Source organism: Pleurodeles waltl, chromosome 7 (genome assembly GCF_031143425.1).
Source record: "Pleurodeles waltl isolate 20211129_DDA chromosome 7, aPleWal1.hap1.20221129, whole genome shotgun sequence".
Classification (NCBI taxonomy): Eukaryota; Metazoa; Chordata; class Amphibia; order Caudata; family Salamandridae; genus Pleurodeles; species Pleurodeles waltl.
Window position 1 is genome coordinate 1004784392 of NC_090446.1, and position 17836 is coordinate 1004802227.

Genomic DNA, 17836 nt, shown 5'->3' on the forward strand with positions numbered 1-17836 from the left:
TCGGGTTCGGACGTGTTCCTCTTCGCTCCATGTTTTGGTTCGGAAAGTTAGTTAAATCTCGGAAAATTTGACGGTATTGTTTGCGTTCGTATCGGGTTAGTTAACGCAGATCGACACCGAATCAAAGAAGAGCTCCGGTAGCCCTTCGGGGCTTCTATCCCCCGGCGGGGCATGGTCGGCCCGACCGCGTGCGTCTTCAAGGCTAATGGAACGGACCCCATTCCGCTTCTGCCCCGAATGCCACAACAAGTATCCTTACACAGATCAACATCTGGTCTGTAATTTGTGTTTGTCCCCCGAACACAAAGAGGCTACCTGCGAGGCCTGTCAGGCATTTTGGTTGAAGAAAATGCTACGGGACCGGAGAGCACGAAGGCTTCAAATGGCATCGGCGCCATCAGGACTCCACGACGTCGAAGAAGAGGAGACTTTCTTCATTGCTGACTCGGACGAGCCCGAAACAGAGCAGATGCCGAAAACCGTGAGTAAACCAGCCCCGGCCAAAACTCGCGCCAAAATCATGAAGGCCCAGGGGACGCCACCGCCAACAGGCCATGGCTTAACCCGTAAAATCGGTGACCATCCATCGGCACCGAAAAAGGGCACACACGTGTTTAAGTCATCTGACTCCGGTCGAGATCCCGACACAGAGTATACTCAACACTGAGAATCTGGCTCCGACCAGACTCGACACCGAGATACTGGATCCGAGCTAAGTCGGCACCGAGAGATCGGCACACTGAAACCGAAAAAAGTGGCTTCGGAGCCGAAAAAGACTGTAGAAAAAGTTTCAGTACCGAAGCACCCAGCTTCCGAGCCGAAAACAAGCTCCTACTCCGAAGAACAAGGCCTTTCAGCACAACTACAAGGCCATAAATTTGGACAAGAGCTAGAAGCGGGGGAGCCAGATTATACACAAAGAAGGCTCCATATTCAAAAGGAAACAGGGAAAATAAGGACTCTCCCTCCTATAAGGATGAAAAGGAAACTTGCTTTCCAAGACAAAGACAAACAACCACAAGCAAAAGTGGCAAAAGCAGTAACTCCACCTCGCTCTTCGCCACAACCATCACCACACCACTCACCGCAACTGTCACCAATTGCAAGCCCCCCTATGATGCAATCTCCAACGCACACAGGGATGAGCCAGGATGACCCAGATGCATGAGATCTATATGATGCGTCAGTATCAGCCAATAGTCCTGACTGCTACTCAGCAAGACCATCACCACCTGAAGACAGTACTGCCTACATGCAAGTGGTGTCCAGAGCAGCGGCTTTTCACAATGTGGCACTGCACGCTGAACCCATTGAGGATGACTTTTTATTTAATACTTTGTCGTCGACACACAGTCAGTACCAAAGTCTTCCAATGTTACCAGGGATGTTGAAACACGCGAAACAAGTATTTCAAGAGCCCGTCAAAGGCACACCTAGGGTGGAGAAAAAGTACAAGCCTCCCCTACAGACCCTGTCGACATCACGCAACAACTGACACCTGACTCAGTAGTAGTAGGCACAGCACGTAAAAGGGCTAATTCACACACCTCTGGAGATGCACCACCACCCAACAAAGAAAGTCGAAGGTTTGATGCAGCGGGGAAAAGCCTTGCAGCACAAGCAGGCAATCAATGGTGCATTGCCAATTCCCAAGCTATATTGTCAAGATATGACAGAGCTCCTTGGGATGAAATGCAGCACTTTATAGAACATCTGCCCAAGGAGTTCCAAAAGCGTGCACAACAAGTGGTGGAAGAGGGCCAAAGTATCTCGAACAATCAGATACGATCGGTATTGGACGCTTCGGACACAGCCGCAAGAACTGTGAATACAGCGGTCACTATTCGGAGACACGCATGGCTACGCACCTCCGGGTTTAAGCCAGAGATCCAACAGGCTGTGCTTAATATGCCTTTTAATGGACAGCAGTTGTTTGGGCCGGAAGTGGACACAGCTATAGAGAAGCTGAAGAAGGACACTGATACGGCCAAGGCCATGAGCGCGCACTACTCCACACAGAGCAGAGACACATTTAGGAAGACACAATTTAGAGGAGGGTTTCGGGCCCAAAACACTGAACCCTCAACCTCACAAACCAGACCCACATACCAGGGCCAGTATCAAAGAGGAGGCTTTCGAGGACAATACAGAGGTGGACAGTTCCTAAAACTAGAGGAAAGTTCCAAAGCCCCAAAACACCTCAAACTAAACAGTGACTTCAGTGTCACAAATCCCCAACACATAACACCAGTGGGGGGGAGACTCACAGATTATTACCAAAATTGGGAGGAAATAACAACAGACTTGTGGGATCTAGCCATTATCCAACATGGTTATTGCATAGAATTCCTACAATTACCACCAAATGTGCCTCCAAGAACACACAACATGTCCAAACTGCACTTGGATCTATTACAATTAGAAGTCCAAGCGTTGTTACAAAAAGATGCAATAGAACTGGTACCCAACCATCAGAAAGGAACAGGTGTTTATTCCCTGTATTTTCTAATACCCAAAAAGGACAAAACTCTGAGACCCATCTTAGATCTCAGAACACTAAGGGGGTTATTACAACTTTGGAGGAGGTGTTAATCCGTCCCAAAAGTGACGGTAAAGTGACGGATATGCCACCAGCCGTATTACGAGTTCCATAGGATATAATGGACTCGTAATACGGCTAGTGGTATATCCGTCACTTTACCGTCACTTTTGGGACGGATTAACACCTCCTCCAAAGTTGTAATAACCCCCTAAATCTTTACATCAAATCAGATCACTTTCACATGGTGACACTTCAAGACGTAATCCCCTTGCTCAAACAACAAGACTACATGTCAACATTAGATCTCAAGGATGCGTACTTCCATATACCCATACATCCTTCACACAGGAAATACTTAAGGTTTGTAATCCAAGGAGTACATTACCAATTCAAAGTGTTACCATTCGGGATAACAACAGCACCAAGGGTATTTACAAAATGCCTTGCAGTAGTAGCAGCACATTTCAGAAGACAGCACATACACGTATTCCCGTATCTAAACGATTGGTTAATAAAAACCAACACTCAAAAACAGTGTCTAAAACACACAAAATACGTCATAGAAACCCTTCACAAACTAGGGTTCTCAATAAACTACCTAAATTCACACTTACAACCATGTCAAATACAACAATACTTAGGAGCAACAATCAACACAAAAAAAGGGATTGCCACTCCAAGTCCACAAAGGGTACAAGCATTCCAAAACATAATACAAGGCATGCACCCAAACCAACAATATCAAGTAAAATTAGTGATGAAACTTCTAGGCATGATGTCTTCATGCATAGCCATTGTCCCAAACGCAAGATTACACATGCGACCATTACAACAGTGCCTAGCAACACAATGGACACAAGCACAGGGTCAACTTCAGGATCTAGTGTTGATAGACAGCCAAACACACACCTCGCTTCAATGGTGGAATCCTATAAATTTAAACCAAGGGCGGCCTTTCCAAGACCCTGTGCCTCAATACATGATTACAACAGATGCTTCCATGGTAGGGTGGGAAGCACACCTCAACCAACACAGCATCCAGGGACAATGGGACACTCAGCAGAAACAACTTCATATAAATCAGTTAGAACTACTAGCGGTGTTTCTAGCGTTGAAAGCATTTCAATCACTAATAGTCCACAAACACATTCTTGTCAAAACAGACAACATGACAACAATGTATTACCTATACAAGCAGGGAGGGACACACTCAACACAGTTGTGTCTCTTAGCACAAAAGATTTGGCATTGGGCGATTCACAATCACATCCGCCTAATAGCGCAATACATACCAGGAATTCAAAACCAGTTGCCCGACAATCTCAGTCGGGATCACAAACAGATCCACGAATGGGAAATTCATCCCCAGATACTACAAACCTACTTCCAAACCTGGGGAACACCGCCAATAGACCTATTCGCAACAAAAGAAAATGCAAAATGCCAAAACTTTGCATCCAGGTACCCACAGCCTCACTCCAAGGGCAATGCGTTATGGATAAGTTGGTCAGGGATATTTGCTTATGCATTTCCCCCTCTCCCTCTCCCACTCCTTCCGTATCTCGTAAACAAACTAAGTCAAAACAAACTCAAACTAATACTAATAGCACCAACTTGGGCACGACAACCTTGGTACACAACACTACTAGACCTGTCAGTAGTGCCTCATATCAAACTACCAAACAGACCAGATCTGTTAACTTAACACAAACAACAGATCAGACACCCGAATCCAGCATCGCTCAATCTAGCAATCTGGCTCCTGAAGTCTTAGAATTCGGACATCTAGACCTTACACAAGAATGTATGGAGGTCATCAAACAGGCTAGGAAACCTACTACCAGACATTGCTACGTAAATAAATGGAAACGATTTGTTTATTACTGTCATAATAATCAAATACAACCATTACACGCGTCCATGACAAACATTGAAAGTTACTTACTACACTTGCAAAAGTCTAAGTTAGCTTTTTCGTCCATTAAAATACATCTCACAGCAATTTCTGCCTATCTGCAAACTACACATTCAACCTCGTTATTTAGAATCCCTATCATAAAAGCATTTATGGAGGGGCTAAAAAGGATCATTCCCCCAAGAACACCACCAGTTCCTTCATGGAACCTCAATATTGTATTAACACGACTCATGGGTCCACCATTTGAACCCATGCACTCTCGTGAAATACAATACTTAACATGGAAAGTAGCCTTTCTAATAGCTATCACATCTCTTAGGAGAGTAAGTGAAATACAAGCCTTTACCATACAAGAACCCTTTATGCAAATACACAAACATAAAGTGGTTCTACGCACCCCCCCCAAATTGTTGCCAAAAGTTATATCACCGTTCCACTTAAATCAAACAGTGGAACTCCCAGTATTTTTTCCACAACCAGACTATGTAGCTGAAAGAGCATTACATACATTAGACATAAAAAGAGCACTAATGTATTACATTGATAGAACCAAACAATTTCGCAAAACAAAACAATTGTTTGTGGCTTTTCAAAAACCTCATACAGGAAATCCAATATCCAAACAAGGCATTGCCAGGTGGATAGTTAAGTGTATTCAAACTTGTTATGTTAAAGCAAAGAGAGAACTGCCTATTACACCAAAGGCACACTCCACTAGAAAGAAAGGCGCCACCATGACCTTTCTAGGAAATATACCAATGACAGAAATCTGTAAGGCAGCCACATGGTCTACGCCAAATACATTCCCTAAACATTACTGTGTGGATGTGTTAACAACACAACAAGCCACAGTAGGACAGGCAGTATTACGAACATTATTTCAAACAACTTCGACTCCTACAGGCTAAACCACCGCTTTTTGGGGAGATAACTGCTTACTAGTCTATGCACAGCATGTGTATCTGCAGCTACACATGCCATCGAACGGAAAATGTCACTTACCCAGTGTACATCTTTTTGTGGCATGAGACGCTGCAGATTCACATGCGCCCTCCCACCTTCCCGGGAGCCTGTAGCCGTTATAAGTTGATGAAAATAAACTTGTACATTTGTAAATTTGTAAATATGTATATGACTTTTAGACACATTGGGCCTGATTCTAACTTTGGAGGACGGTGTTAAACCGTCCCAAAAGTGGCGGATATACCACCTACCGTATTACGAGTTCCATAGGATATAATGGACTCGTAATACGGTAGGTGGTATTTCCGCCACTTTTGGGACGGTTTAACACCGTCCTCCAAAGTTAGAATCAGGCCCATTATGTACATACATATGTACTCCATTGCATGGGCACTATTACTATATACACAACTCCTACCTCACCCTCTGCGGGGAAAACAATCTAAGATGGAGTCGACGCCCATGCGCAATGGAGCCGAAATGGGAGGAGTCCCTCGATCTCGTGACTCGAAAAGACTTCTTCGAAGAAAAACAACTTGTAACACTCCGAGCCCAACACTAGATGGCGGGATATGCACAGCATGTGAATCTGCAGCGTCTCATGCCACGAACAGATGTACACTGGGTAAGTGACATTTTCCATATTTGGTTACTGTATTTTGATACATTACAATGTTTGAACTGATTTCCTTTTGTCTTTGCATTCTTCCGGGGGGGGTTGTGGGTTGTTACTGTGCTGTTTGGAAATGCATTGGTGTGTGTGTTGTAGTGGGTGAGGGTCGGGGTGGGGGTGTTGCGTGTGTGTGTCCCTGACTTTTTCCTCCCCTATGTTGTAGGTGCAGTACTCACCGTTGTCTTCGGTGCCTACGTTGCTGGTGTTCGTAAAGGAGCAGGAAGACAAGCGCAGGGAGTATTTGTAGTTCCGGCTCCATGGCGGCCTTCTTCTTCGTAGAGTGTGTTGAGGTGAGCGTTTTCCCATTGTAAGAGCTGTTTCCGCCGTATTTTTATCCACGGTGAATCTGCCCCGGAAAAGGTGGCGGATTGGCGGGTTGTGATACTGTGGGCGGTACATTGTATTCCGCCTGTCTGTTGGCGGTGACCGCCACGCTGCTTGTCTGTACCGCCGTGGCAGTCGGAGTGTTAAAGTGGCTGTCTATGTTGGCGGTTTCCACCACGGTCATAATTCCCTTTTTTTGTCCGCCGGCCTGTTTGCGGTATTACCGCAGCTTTAACACCGTCCGCCAGGGTTGTAATGACCACCTATATTTCTAAACTGGTGTGGAGTGCTTTTCCGGTGTTTTCTACTGTGTTACTGTTGGTGTGCACCAATACTTTACACATTGACTCTTTAGTTTAGCCTGACTGCTCTGTGCAACTCTACCAGTGGGTGAGCATAGGTAAACTTTTAGTGTGTATCATACTTACCTTGACTAGGATTGTGGTCCCTACTTGGACAGAGGATAAACCTTTGCCAACTAGAGACCCAATTTCTAACAGCGTGCAAAGGGCTGTGTATCTGTGTCAAGCACACTGTTCTATGTGCTAGTATCTCTACCCTTAGCAATTGTGTTCTTCTTTTCATATCTTCTCAACCCATACTACTTCTTAAGGATTGGCTCTGTTTTCTCCTAAGCTAAAGATCAACCACACAAACACACTGTTTCTGTCTCCCTCGTGTTCTCTCTTCACCAAACCAAGAATCCCCTCAATGCTGCTTAAGCTGTCCTTTTTAGGTCGAAGGGCTAAAGACTTCTTGGGGATATTCTGAAAGCTGACTAAGGAATGTATTCCACCTATTGTATACCATTGGCTTTGTAGTTTGTAACTTATTTTTGCTTGCTTTCTATATGCTAGCTTGATATGCTTTAGGCAGCTAGCATGTATTTTTACACCTGTGTAGTATAGCCTGTTTACTGTATTCTTCCATGAGTGCTTGCTTTCAGTAATCAGGCCTTTAACTTTTGTTCTTATCTTGTTACATTGCTGTCCATTGAAAAATAGAGTTCAAATGCTAGGCTCTGGCTTCTAAAGGAGCTTGGTGTTTACTTTTCCTTTCTCTAAATTCAAAGTGAGAGGATTTATGTGGTAATCTAGGAGTATGAAAGAAAATACTTTTTTTCTACCACACAGCACAATTTAGATGTCTGTAAGTGATCTATGTACCTGTTTCAGAATAAATCAGAATTAGGAATGCAAAAATTAAGCACTTTTTGTACATCTGAAGTGTGATGGAAACAAATATTTTAATATGATTGCAACAAATCAATACCCTAGGTGATACCCTTTCCACATATTGTTTTTGCACTGTATAATTTCATTAGTAAAACTGTATGTCTGTGCAAATGTAATGGTCATTTCAATTGAAAATATGTTGTCTGTAATGGCAGCATTATTTTTTGTGCGCTGTATAACTATATCTGTGCAAATGTTACGCTAATTTCAATTGAAAATGTGTTGTTTTTAATGGCAGTGCACTAACATACCAAGCGTATTCCACTCCATGCTACTCCACTCTATGATATTCTATGCCCCTCCACTCTACGCTACTCTACGGAATGCCACTCCACATCACTCTACTCTATGCCACTTTTCTCCATGCTACACTCTTTTATGCCACTCTACCGCAATCCACTCTATGAAACTACTCTACTCAATTCTCCTTCACTCTACTCCAGTCAACTCCACTCTACGACACTCCACTTTGACACTCCACAATACTCCATTCTATGACACTCCATTCCACTCCACTCTACTCCACTCTGCTATTCTACTCTGTGACACTCTATGCCATCCCACTCAACTCTGCCTCTCCATGCCATTCCACTTTATGCCACTGCACTCTACACCGCTGTGGGCCACTCTACTCTGTGCCATTCCACTGTGCAACTTGGCTGCTCCACTCCACTCTACGCCACTCCTCTGTGCACCTCTCTGCACCACACCACTCTGCTCCACTCACGTCTGTGCCATTCCACTCTACTTTGTGTCACCCTACGCCACTGCACTCTTAAACAAACCACTCTACTCCTCTCTTACACTGTACTCCATTCTGTTCTATTCCAGCCCACGCCATGACACTACTCCACTTTACAACACTCCAAGACGCTTCACTCAGTTCCACTCCATGACGTTCCTCAAGACGCCACTCTACACCACGCCTCTCCATGCCATCCACTCTCCTTCAGTCTAAGCCTCTCTACTCCCCTTTACTCCACTCTACACCCCTCCATTCTATCCCCCTTCACTTTGCGCCCCCCCCACTCTTCAACACTCCAGTCTATGCTCCTCCACTTTACTCCCCCTCCACTCTAGACACTCTGCGATACTCCATGACCCTTCACTCTACAACACTCTGCTCTACTTCACTCTACTATGCCACGACACTCAACACTAGTCTACTCCACTCTACTCCACTCCATTCTTCGCCACTCTACTCCATTAAACTTCAAAATGCCACTATCATTTAGCCATGCTGAACAGCAGCCACGCTGGTGTACAACATGGCTAATACACATTGGCAGAGCAAGTAGTTCCTCGGTAGGCAAGATCTACTGGCTTTAGCAGTGCTTGTTATTTCTCTCTCCCCTCCCTACTTACAACACATACACAGAAGTTACTGCTAGTAACTGCAGCTCCTGTAAACGACTGACATCAGGAAACACTTTAACCTGATGGTTTAAACAGCATGTTGTTTTGGAATCTATTTCATTTTGACGACATCCCTTTAAGATGTATCTAGTGTCCCAGAAGGGAGAAAAGAGTGCACCACTTGAGCCCTGCTGACACATATATGAGGGGTAAAGACCCTTAAGTCTCAAATACATTGGCCAAATCATGAGCCCCTCGTTCAAATCAGCAAACAACCTCCCTCGACTGCAAATTTTTAGGACACTTCAGGCCCGTAATCTATTTTCAGTAAGCAAGTCAAAGGCAGCACTTCATAAATTCGGAGCTCGGACGACCATGAACGCCTTGCCAAGGCTCCACTTTTAATACGCGTATGAGAGAATAGGAGGCACAGCAGCTGGGATTTGTGGCTGAGTATTAACGTGGGAGTGACTTAATCATCGCCTTATTTCTGTATTACTAAACCAGACAATTTTCTTTTATAGCATTTGGTTCGGGCAGTGCGCGCTGGCTTCCAAATGTGTCTTTCAGGTCTGGATATATAGTTCGTAAATGCTGTTTGTGCACATATTCTTATGTTTTCCTCTCTATGTGCCCCACCTTGCCTTCTCAGATTCCTTTGGGTATGAAGGCCATTCTGAAACACCACCAAACACTGCAGCTGCTGAGTAGCATTTGAGATCCTTAGATTGAGAACCGTGCTAAAGTTTTTTTGTTTTAAAAAAATATATATTTTATTGAGCAGAGATGACATACAGTATACAGATCACATAATACAAAATGGCTTAAAAATCCGGGAACCCCATTGAACTTTTGAAATACTTGATCAGTGCAGCATATTTTGACAATGAGGAAATACAACTGACAACAGAGCTAATGGCCTGATTCGTAGAATCTAATGACATAAGACGTATAGCTCCTGCTTCCAAACTCTGGCTCTTAAGATCTCTGAGTTGAATAAAAGTGAACATGTGCTAAAATGCATATCAATGCTAGATAAAGCAATTTGAAAGTCTTGATGTGCTGGCAAAAGCGTAAAGCTAGTATCACCTAAAAACAAGACAGACAAGGCTTGGAGGGCGGGAACTTAAAGAGGACCCGGTAGCATCTAACCCTGTAGTATAAAAATAATACTCCTGCAAACCAAGTGCCAACAAGATTAAAAAAAAAAAGAATAGCACCATGTTGCACAGGGTAGCACCATTTCCCAGCCCCTGCAATAACCCAGAAAATATATGCAACACCTCCCTCACATCTTAAAAAAAATTTAAATACTGCCATGATGACTGAAATCTTTTTAAACCCTCACCCCTATGCCTCCTCAAACCTTCTTGTTTTGGATATTTTCTTTAACCAATCTTCATATGATGGAACCCCTTATGGATGCCAGGATTGGAGAATAAACGAGTGGGTCACAGAGAGCGCAACTGACATAAATATATGCGCAAATTTACTCACTTGATGACCCTGTTTTTGTCGAGCAAAGCCAAATAGAACCAGCGATGGTTCCCACTCTATACCTACTCCCAAAGACTGGCTTAGTGCCGAAGAAAACGACATAAGGGCACCAGTGGTGAGCAAGAGTAAAAAATATGCAGTCATGCAAGGAAATAGGGCAGCTTTTACTCCTACTTACACCCAAAATACCGATCCTCTACAGAGGGGTATTTTCTGTGGAAAGCCGATGGGGTATAATATGCCACCCACCGAGATAAAAATGACATTCCTTTAAAATTGGCCACCCTTTAGGCTTTGTGGCCCAAAAAAGAAGTCACTTGCTAGTCGTCCTCAGAAAATCGGCTTTGCGTGGCTCCATCAACTTTTTCTAGAACAGCAGTGAGGCACAGCTGTAATCCTAGGCTGTGTAGCAGTTTATACCAATTCCCTATTCCACCTGTTGGTAGCTAAAACTGAATTGCTTACATGATTTGCCACACCGTGAGCAGATCATCTGCCAAGACATACATCTACCCTGAATACAAGTTGCCCTATTTCCTTAAACCCCAAGTGGTGCCAGAATTTAATGTGTGATGGGGAGAGTTGCAAACCCACTACCTGGCCTCGATTCAGGAGTTTAAACACAGATAAGATTTGATTAGAGTGATAGAATAATGACAGCCTGGCTCTCCAGCCCTGTATTAATTTATAATCTGTTATTTTTTTATTTTTATAATTTCGGGATCTTGATAAAACTGGAAGCCGTGTACCAGCCTCACGCAATATTGTGTCTAGAAAAAATGCATTAAGCATAGCTTCCCCAGGCAATGTTCAGACCAGGAGGATTATATGAGGGTTGTTTCATAATATGTCTGTACATGAGGGACGGGGCTAAAGTACTGATTGGCAGAATCCGTGTTGGATTACCAGAACCTGGAGGATATGGAGACACGCCATTGACTCTAAGAGGCCATTAAGACTGTGAAGTACTCGCCTGAAATGCGACTGTATGTGTCCCAGTTCCACCCTGCCTTCAATGACACTCGTTTTTATGACGTGATTGGCACTGGCTGCATCACAGCGCTTTTTCAGAGCATTGGCAAGCTCAGTAGGTTTTGCCAAAACAAATTCGATTACCTTTGCCAGTGTTCTCTCCATGTTCTCAAGAAGCATGGCTGATGTGCAACACGGTTGAAATGAATAAAAATGCTAGGGCTTTTGCTTTTTTAAATGTTTATCTGGTTGGTTGCCATCATCTAGCCCTTTGTTTTGCAAATCTGCATGCCTGCGCTGTACACATAAGTATGAAACGTTGTGTTTACACTCCCCCAGTTGGATAGTTGTGTTTTATTTCTTGTCTCTGCTCGGAGGTAGGTTCGGGTGCGCGGGTTCGTCACCTCTCCCACCTCCTCAGAGGATGAGCTGGATCGGTTTGGCATCTGGTGCCTTTCTGAGCTCACCCTGGCAGCGCTCGTCTGGAGCACACACTTTCGATATAGGAGTGGACTTGGGAGGTTTATTAAAAAAAAATATATACAGGGAGTGCAGAATTATTAGGCAAGTTGTATTTTTGAGGATTAATTTTATTATTGAACAACAACCATGTTCTCAATGAACCCAAAAAACTCATTAATATCAAAGCTGAATATTTTTGGAAGTAGTTTTTAGTTTGTTTTTAGTTTTAGCTATGTTAGGGGGATATCTGTGTGTGCAGGTGACTATTACTGTGCATAATTATTAGGCAACTTAACAAAAAACAAATATATACCCATTTCAATTATTTATTATTACCAGTGAAACCAATATAACATCTCAACATTCACAAATATACATTTCTGACATTCAAAAACAAAACAAAAACAAATCAGTGACCAATATAGCCACCTTTCTTTGCAAGGACACTCAAAAGCCTGCCATCCATGGATTCTGTCAGTGTTTTGATCTGTTCACCATCAACATTGCGTGCAGCAGCAACCACAGCCTCCCAGACACTGTTCAGAGAGGTGTACTGTTTTCCCTCCTTGTAAATCTCACATTTGATGATGGACCACAGGTTCTCAATGGGGTTCAGATCAGGTGAACAAGGAGGCCATGTCATTAGATTTCCTTCTTTTATGTCCTTTCTTGCCAGCCACGCTGTGGAGTACTTGGACGCGTGTGATGGAGCATTGTCCTGCATGAAAATCATGTTTTTCTTGAAGGATGCAGACTTCTTCCTGTACCACTGCTTGAAGAAGGTGTCTTCCAGGAACTGGCAGTAGGACTGGGAGTTGAGCTTGACTCCATCCTCAACCCGAAAAGGCCCCACAAGCTCATCTTTGATGATACCAGCCCAAACCAGTACTCCACCTCCACCTTGCTGGCGTCTGAGTCGGACTGGAGCTCTCTGCCCTTTACCAATCCAGCCACGGGCCCATCCATCTGGCCCATCAAGACTCACTCTCATTTCATCAGTCCATAAAACCTTAGAAAAATCAGTCTTGAGATATTTCTTGGCCCAGTCTTGACGTTTCAGCTTGTGTGTCTTGTTCAGTGGTGGTCGTCTTTCAGCCTTTCTTACCTTGGCCATGTCTCTGAGTATTGCACACCTTGTGCTTTTGGGCACTCCAGTGATGTTGCAGCTCTGAAATATGGCCAAACTGGTGGCAAGTGGCATCGTGGCAGCTGCACGCTTGACTTTTCTCAGTTCATGGGCAGTTATTTTGCGCCTTGGTTTTTCCATACGCATCTTGCGACCCTGTTGACTATTTTGAATGAAACGCTTGATTGTTCGATGATCACGCTTCAGAAGCTTTGCAATTTTAAGAGTGCTTCATCCCTCTGCAAGATATCTCACTATTTTTGACTTTTCTGAGCCTGTCAAGTCCTTCTTTTGACCCATTTTGCCAAAGGAAAGGAAGTTGCCTAATAATTATGCACACCTGATATAGGGTGTTGATGTCATTAGACCACACCCCTTCTCATTACAGAGATGCACATCACCTAATATGCTTAATTGGTAGTAGGCTTTCGAGCCTATACAGCTTGGAGTAAGACAACATGCATAAAGAGGATGATGTGGTCAAAATACTCATTTGCCTAATAATTCTGCACTCCCTGTATGTATATATATATATATATATATATATATATATATGGTTTTCATTTGATCCTCTGCGATTGTGCTACATGTTTACTGCCTGGAACTGTTAAGGATTTCATCTGAAACTGGAAACCAGTGACATTAGGTTGGGGTATGTGTTATGACGTAGCATGGCCATGTTGGGTTAGTTTGTACGAAGTTGGTTCAAAGTTGTCAGCACTGCAATCTGTTTATTGGGTTGCCCTCTGTGGCCTGCAGGTCTGGGCCCTCAAAGGATGGCAGGGGGTTGGAGCTGACTTCATGCTCTCTGTAGTATGGAGTGAAATACACAACATATGACCATTTACTATCTACAAGGCCTGAAGAGCACACACTGGAACACAGGGTTGTCCACCATATGCCCTTGTGCGCTGGATGCATGGTAGGTTATTACAAGATCCACGTGGGATAAATGCCATAAGATTCTAAGCTGCACTCATTTACATTGACCCAGTTTCTGATGGAATTCTATCTTGGATCAGGCCTTCAGGATATGCTTGGACACTGTTGCTATAATGTTTAATAAATACGACATTCATTGAGTTTTTGTAGTAAGGCTGGAGCTTTTTACAAAACTCGTGAAAGAAGACTATCTTCCAGGATCAGAGAGCCCTGCTGACTTGATAAAAGAGGCTGCTTTCAGAATTGTCCTTTTTAGTTAAAGACTGATTTAAACCTATGAAATAAGACTTTTTAGGTCTTGTCACTTGCGAGATATTTTGTAAAGTTAAATAGTTCGCAATTATGCATTATGTATTGTCTCTATAATTTTTTTAGCCATGTCGTGCAGCAGCGCAGATACTATGAGCATGGCTGAAAGTGAAATAAAAGCATTGTGATGCAGTCAATGCCGGCTGTGTCACAGTGATTTGTTTTTTATTTGACCCATGCTGCACAACAACCATGCTGCTGTACAATATGGCAAAAAAAGCATTTACAAAGACAACAGATCTCACCTATGTAGGATCTGTTGGCTTTCGCTTATTTTCAGCCATGCTGCACAACAACTGTACAGCTGTACAACATGGCTAAAAAAACATTTTCAAAGATAACAGATCTTGTTGCATAGGCAAGACCTTTTGGCTTTGCTAGTGCTTGCTCTCCTTCAGATGATGGTTACAGTGTGTCAGAAATGAGGTCTCTATTTGGCAGCGGTTTGCATCCTATCTAAGTAGGGACCGTACCTCTAGTCAGGGTAAGGGAGTCACACAGCTAAGATAAATAAATCCTGTTAACCCCCTTGGTAGCTTGGTATGGGCTGTCTGGCTAATCCCAGAGGCAATGTGGTAAAGTATTTGTACACACATGCACAACACAGTGAAAACCCTACCAAAAGGTTCCACACCAGTTTAGAAAAATAGCTAATATATTAATCGGAGTAAAACTAGACCAAAACGACAAAAATCCAACACGCAGAAGTAAAGTAAAAAATGTTCAAAGATTAAATGTAGTATAGCACTTAGAAACACAATACCTCCAACTGGGACTATCAAAATGGCTTGATGGAGTGACTTCCAACAGTCCAGTGTCAACTGCGAGGGAGCACGGCCAGCCACAGAGTTGTGTAGATCCTGGTTACACTACCTTGGTAAATGATGAGGAAACAAAGACGTTGCACGTAATTGGGAGGTAAGGTGTTGCTGGATCTGATGCAGTGTTGGTTCATTGCTGCCACTGGGGAGGTGAGGCATCAGTTCTTTACTCTTAAACGGGAGGTGTGGTGTCAGTTCCTTACAGTTGCTAAGGAGGTGATGTGGCGTTGGTGGTGAGTCATTGGTTCCTTATGACAAGATGGGGTCAATGAATCCAGCAGGTCAAGACGCAATGCATTTACTTCGCAGTGTCGCGATCACACCAGGGGTGCTGCAGCGGAATCGGGTGTCTCAGACATTGGTGACACGGCACTCTGGAGTCATGCTGTGATGGGGCTTTGGAGGTGCTGCGGCAGCGTCGGTTCTGCGTTGCAGGTCATGGTCGATGCACTCAGCGGGGACCATGGCTCTGGTGCAGGCAGCGGCACAGGGTCAGAGTGCGGCGCCGGTTCCGAAGTTGTTCTGGAAGTCAATGGACTAGTTTTTCCTTGTTGCACCAGAGCTCATTCCCAAAGGCCCAGGAACTGGATTTGACACTACTTGGCAAGTCAAGAGAGTCCAGCCACTGGCAGGTGAAGTCTTTGAGGTGCCTGAGACTTCTTAACAGGAGGAAAACTCAGTCCAAGCCTTTGGAGAACCTTTAGAAGCAGGATGTAGAAAGCCAAGTCCAGTCCTTTCACTCCTAGGGCAGAAGCAACAAGCAGCAGGTCAGCACAACAAAGCAACAGGCAGAGTGTCAGTCCCTCCTACAGCATCCAGCTCTTCTTCCTGGCAGAATTTTCTCAGTCCAGAAGAATTCTAACTATGTGGTGTCAGAGGTCCAGTACTTATAGCCATTTCTGTAGTTGAAGTAGGCAAACTCCAAAAAGAAGTCTTTGTAGTGCACAAGACCCTGCCGTTCCCTGCTCTGACCCCCAGGCACACTCTAGGGGGTTGGAGACTGCTTTGTGTGAGAACAGGAACTGCCCTGTTCAGGTGCAAGATTCAGCTACTCCCACCACTCTAGCTCAAGAAGACCCATCAGGATATGCAGCGCACACCTCAGATCCTTTTGTGTGACTTTCTAAAACAGCTTAACTGTCATCCTGACCCAGACGTCTTCTCAGCAGACAGGCTGAGGCACAGAATGGTTAAGCAAGAAAATGTCCACTATCTAAAAGTGACATTTTCAAACTCACAGTTCAAAAACCTTCACCAAAAGATGTATTTTTAAATTGTGAGTTCAGAGACTCCAAACTCCAAATCTCTATCTGCTCTCAGTGCGAAATTACCCATAAAAGAAAGATATTTCAAAGCAATCCCCGTGGTCCTCATTGGTAGAGATAGGCCATGCAATGGTGGAGACTGAATTTAGCAGTATTTCACAATCAGAACACATAAAACACACCAGTACATGTCCTAGCTTTTAAATACATAGCACCCTGCCTTGGGCCTACTTTAGGGGTGCCTTACATGTAGCAAAAGGGAAAGTTTGGGCCTGGCAAATGGGTGCACTTGCCATGTCTAAATGGTACTTTAAAACTGCACACACAGACACTGAAGTGGCAGGTCTGAGACATGTTTACAGGGCTACTCGTGTAGGTGGCACAACCGGTGCTGTAGGCCCACTAGTAGCATTTGATTTACAGACCCTGGGCACACACAGAGCACCTTACTCGGGACTTACTAGTACATCAAATACGCCAGTCATGGATATACCAGTCACCCTTACACTTTGCACAGGGAGCCATTTCTCTTTATCACTGGTCAGCAGTGGTAAAGTGCCCGGAGTACTAAAGCCAGCAAAAGCAAAATTCACCACAGGATCAAAAACAGGAGGTCTGAGGCAAAAAGACGGGGGAAACTCCCCTAAGAGCTGACAGGTCTAACACAGTGGTATTTTGCAATGAAGTAAAAACCTCCTTCTGCACTCACTGCATACTGGGGTACATACGTATGTAAATATCACTGGCAGTGTTTTCAAAGAATGTATCTTTGTCAGGGTCTACACAACATCTAACCCCTTTGTGATCCCACTCATTCTCTGCTTGCTTAATAAGAACACAAATCAATATCATTGAGATCAGTCCAATCTACAACTTCAGCATTTATATTTTGACATTAGTTTCTCTGGACAGCATATTTGCATTTTAAATAATCCCCATACTATTTATTGCATGTAAAATCTCTACTGACCCTTATTGATGTTGTCTGGTGTTACTTAAGACCTTTTGATTTTAATAAAATGATTTATAATATACTAAATTAAAAGAGCTCTCAGTAACCTATCTTCTTCCATTTCTGGGTCAGTGCGTCACTTGCTTTTTCTGTTCTGTCCATCAAAGCCAAGACCACTGGGTTAACCCACTTCAGCCACAGGAATGGCGTTCTGCTTTTGCACAGCATGCTGTCACACAGAAAAAATAGTCCTGTTGTAAAATTTTACAAAAACCACAGGCAACATTGTCAAAGCCAAAATTTTGTAGCCAACGCAGAGTTCCTAGGTTTCTCAGTGTATGTTTTTTGGGTGTTTTGTGTAGCACCCAAATTACAATTTTTAACGATTATTAACACACTGAAAGAAAAAACACAATAGCAGATATGAGAAAATGAGAGCTATATATTCATTGTTAACATAACTGCTTGCATCAAAGAGA

The 17836-nt window shown here is 43.7% G+C and overlaps 1 protein-coding gene across 1 annotated transcript in view; it reads left to right on the forward strand.

The window, feature by feature from the left end:
- The window catches only part of LOC138245853 (uncharacterized), an 89113-nt gene that overhangs the window by 57899 nt on the left and 13378 nt on the right, over window positions 1–17836 (forward strand). The gene's annotated exons all lie outside the window — the stretch shown is intronic.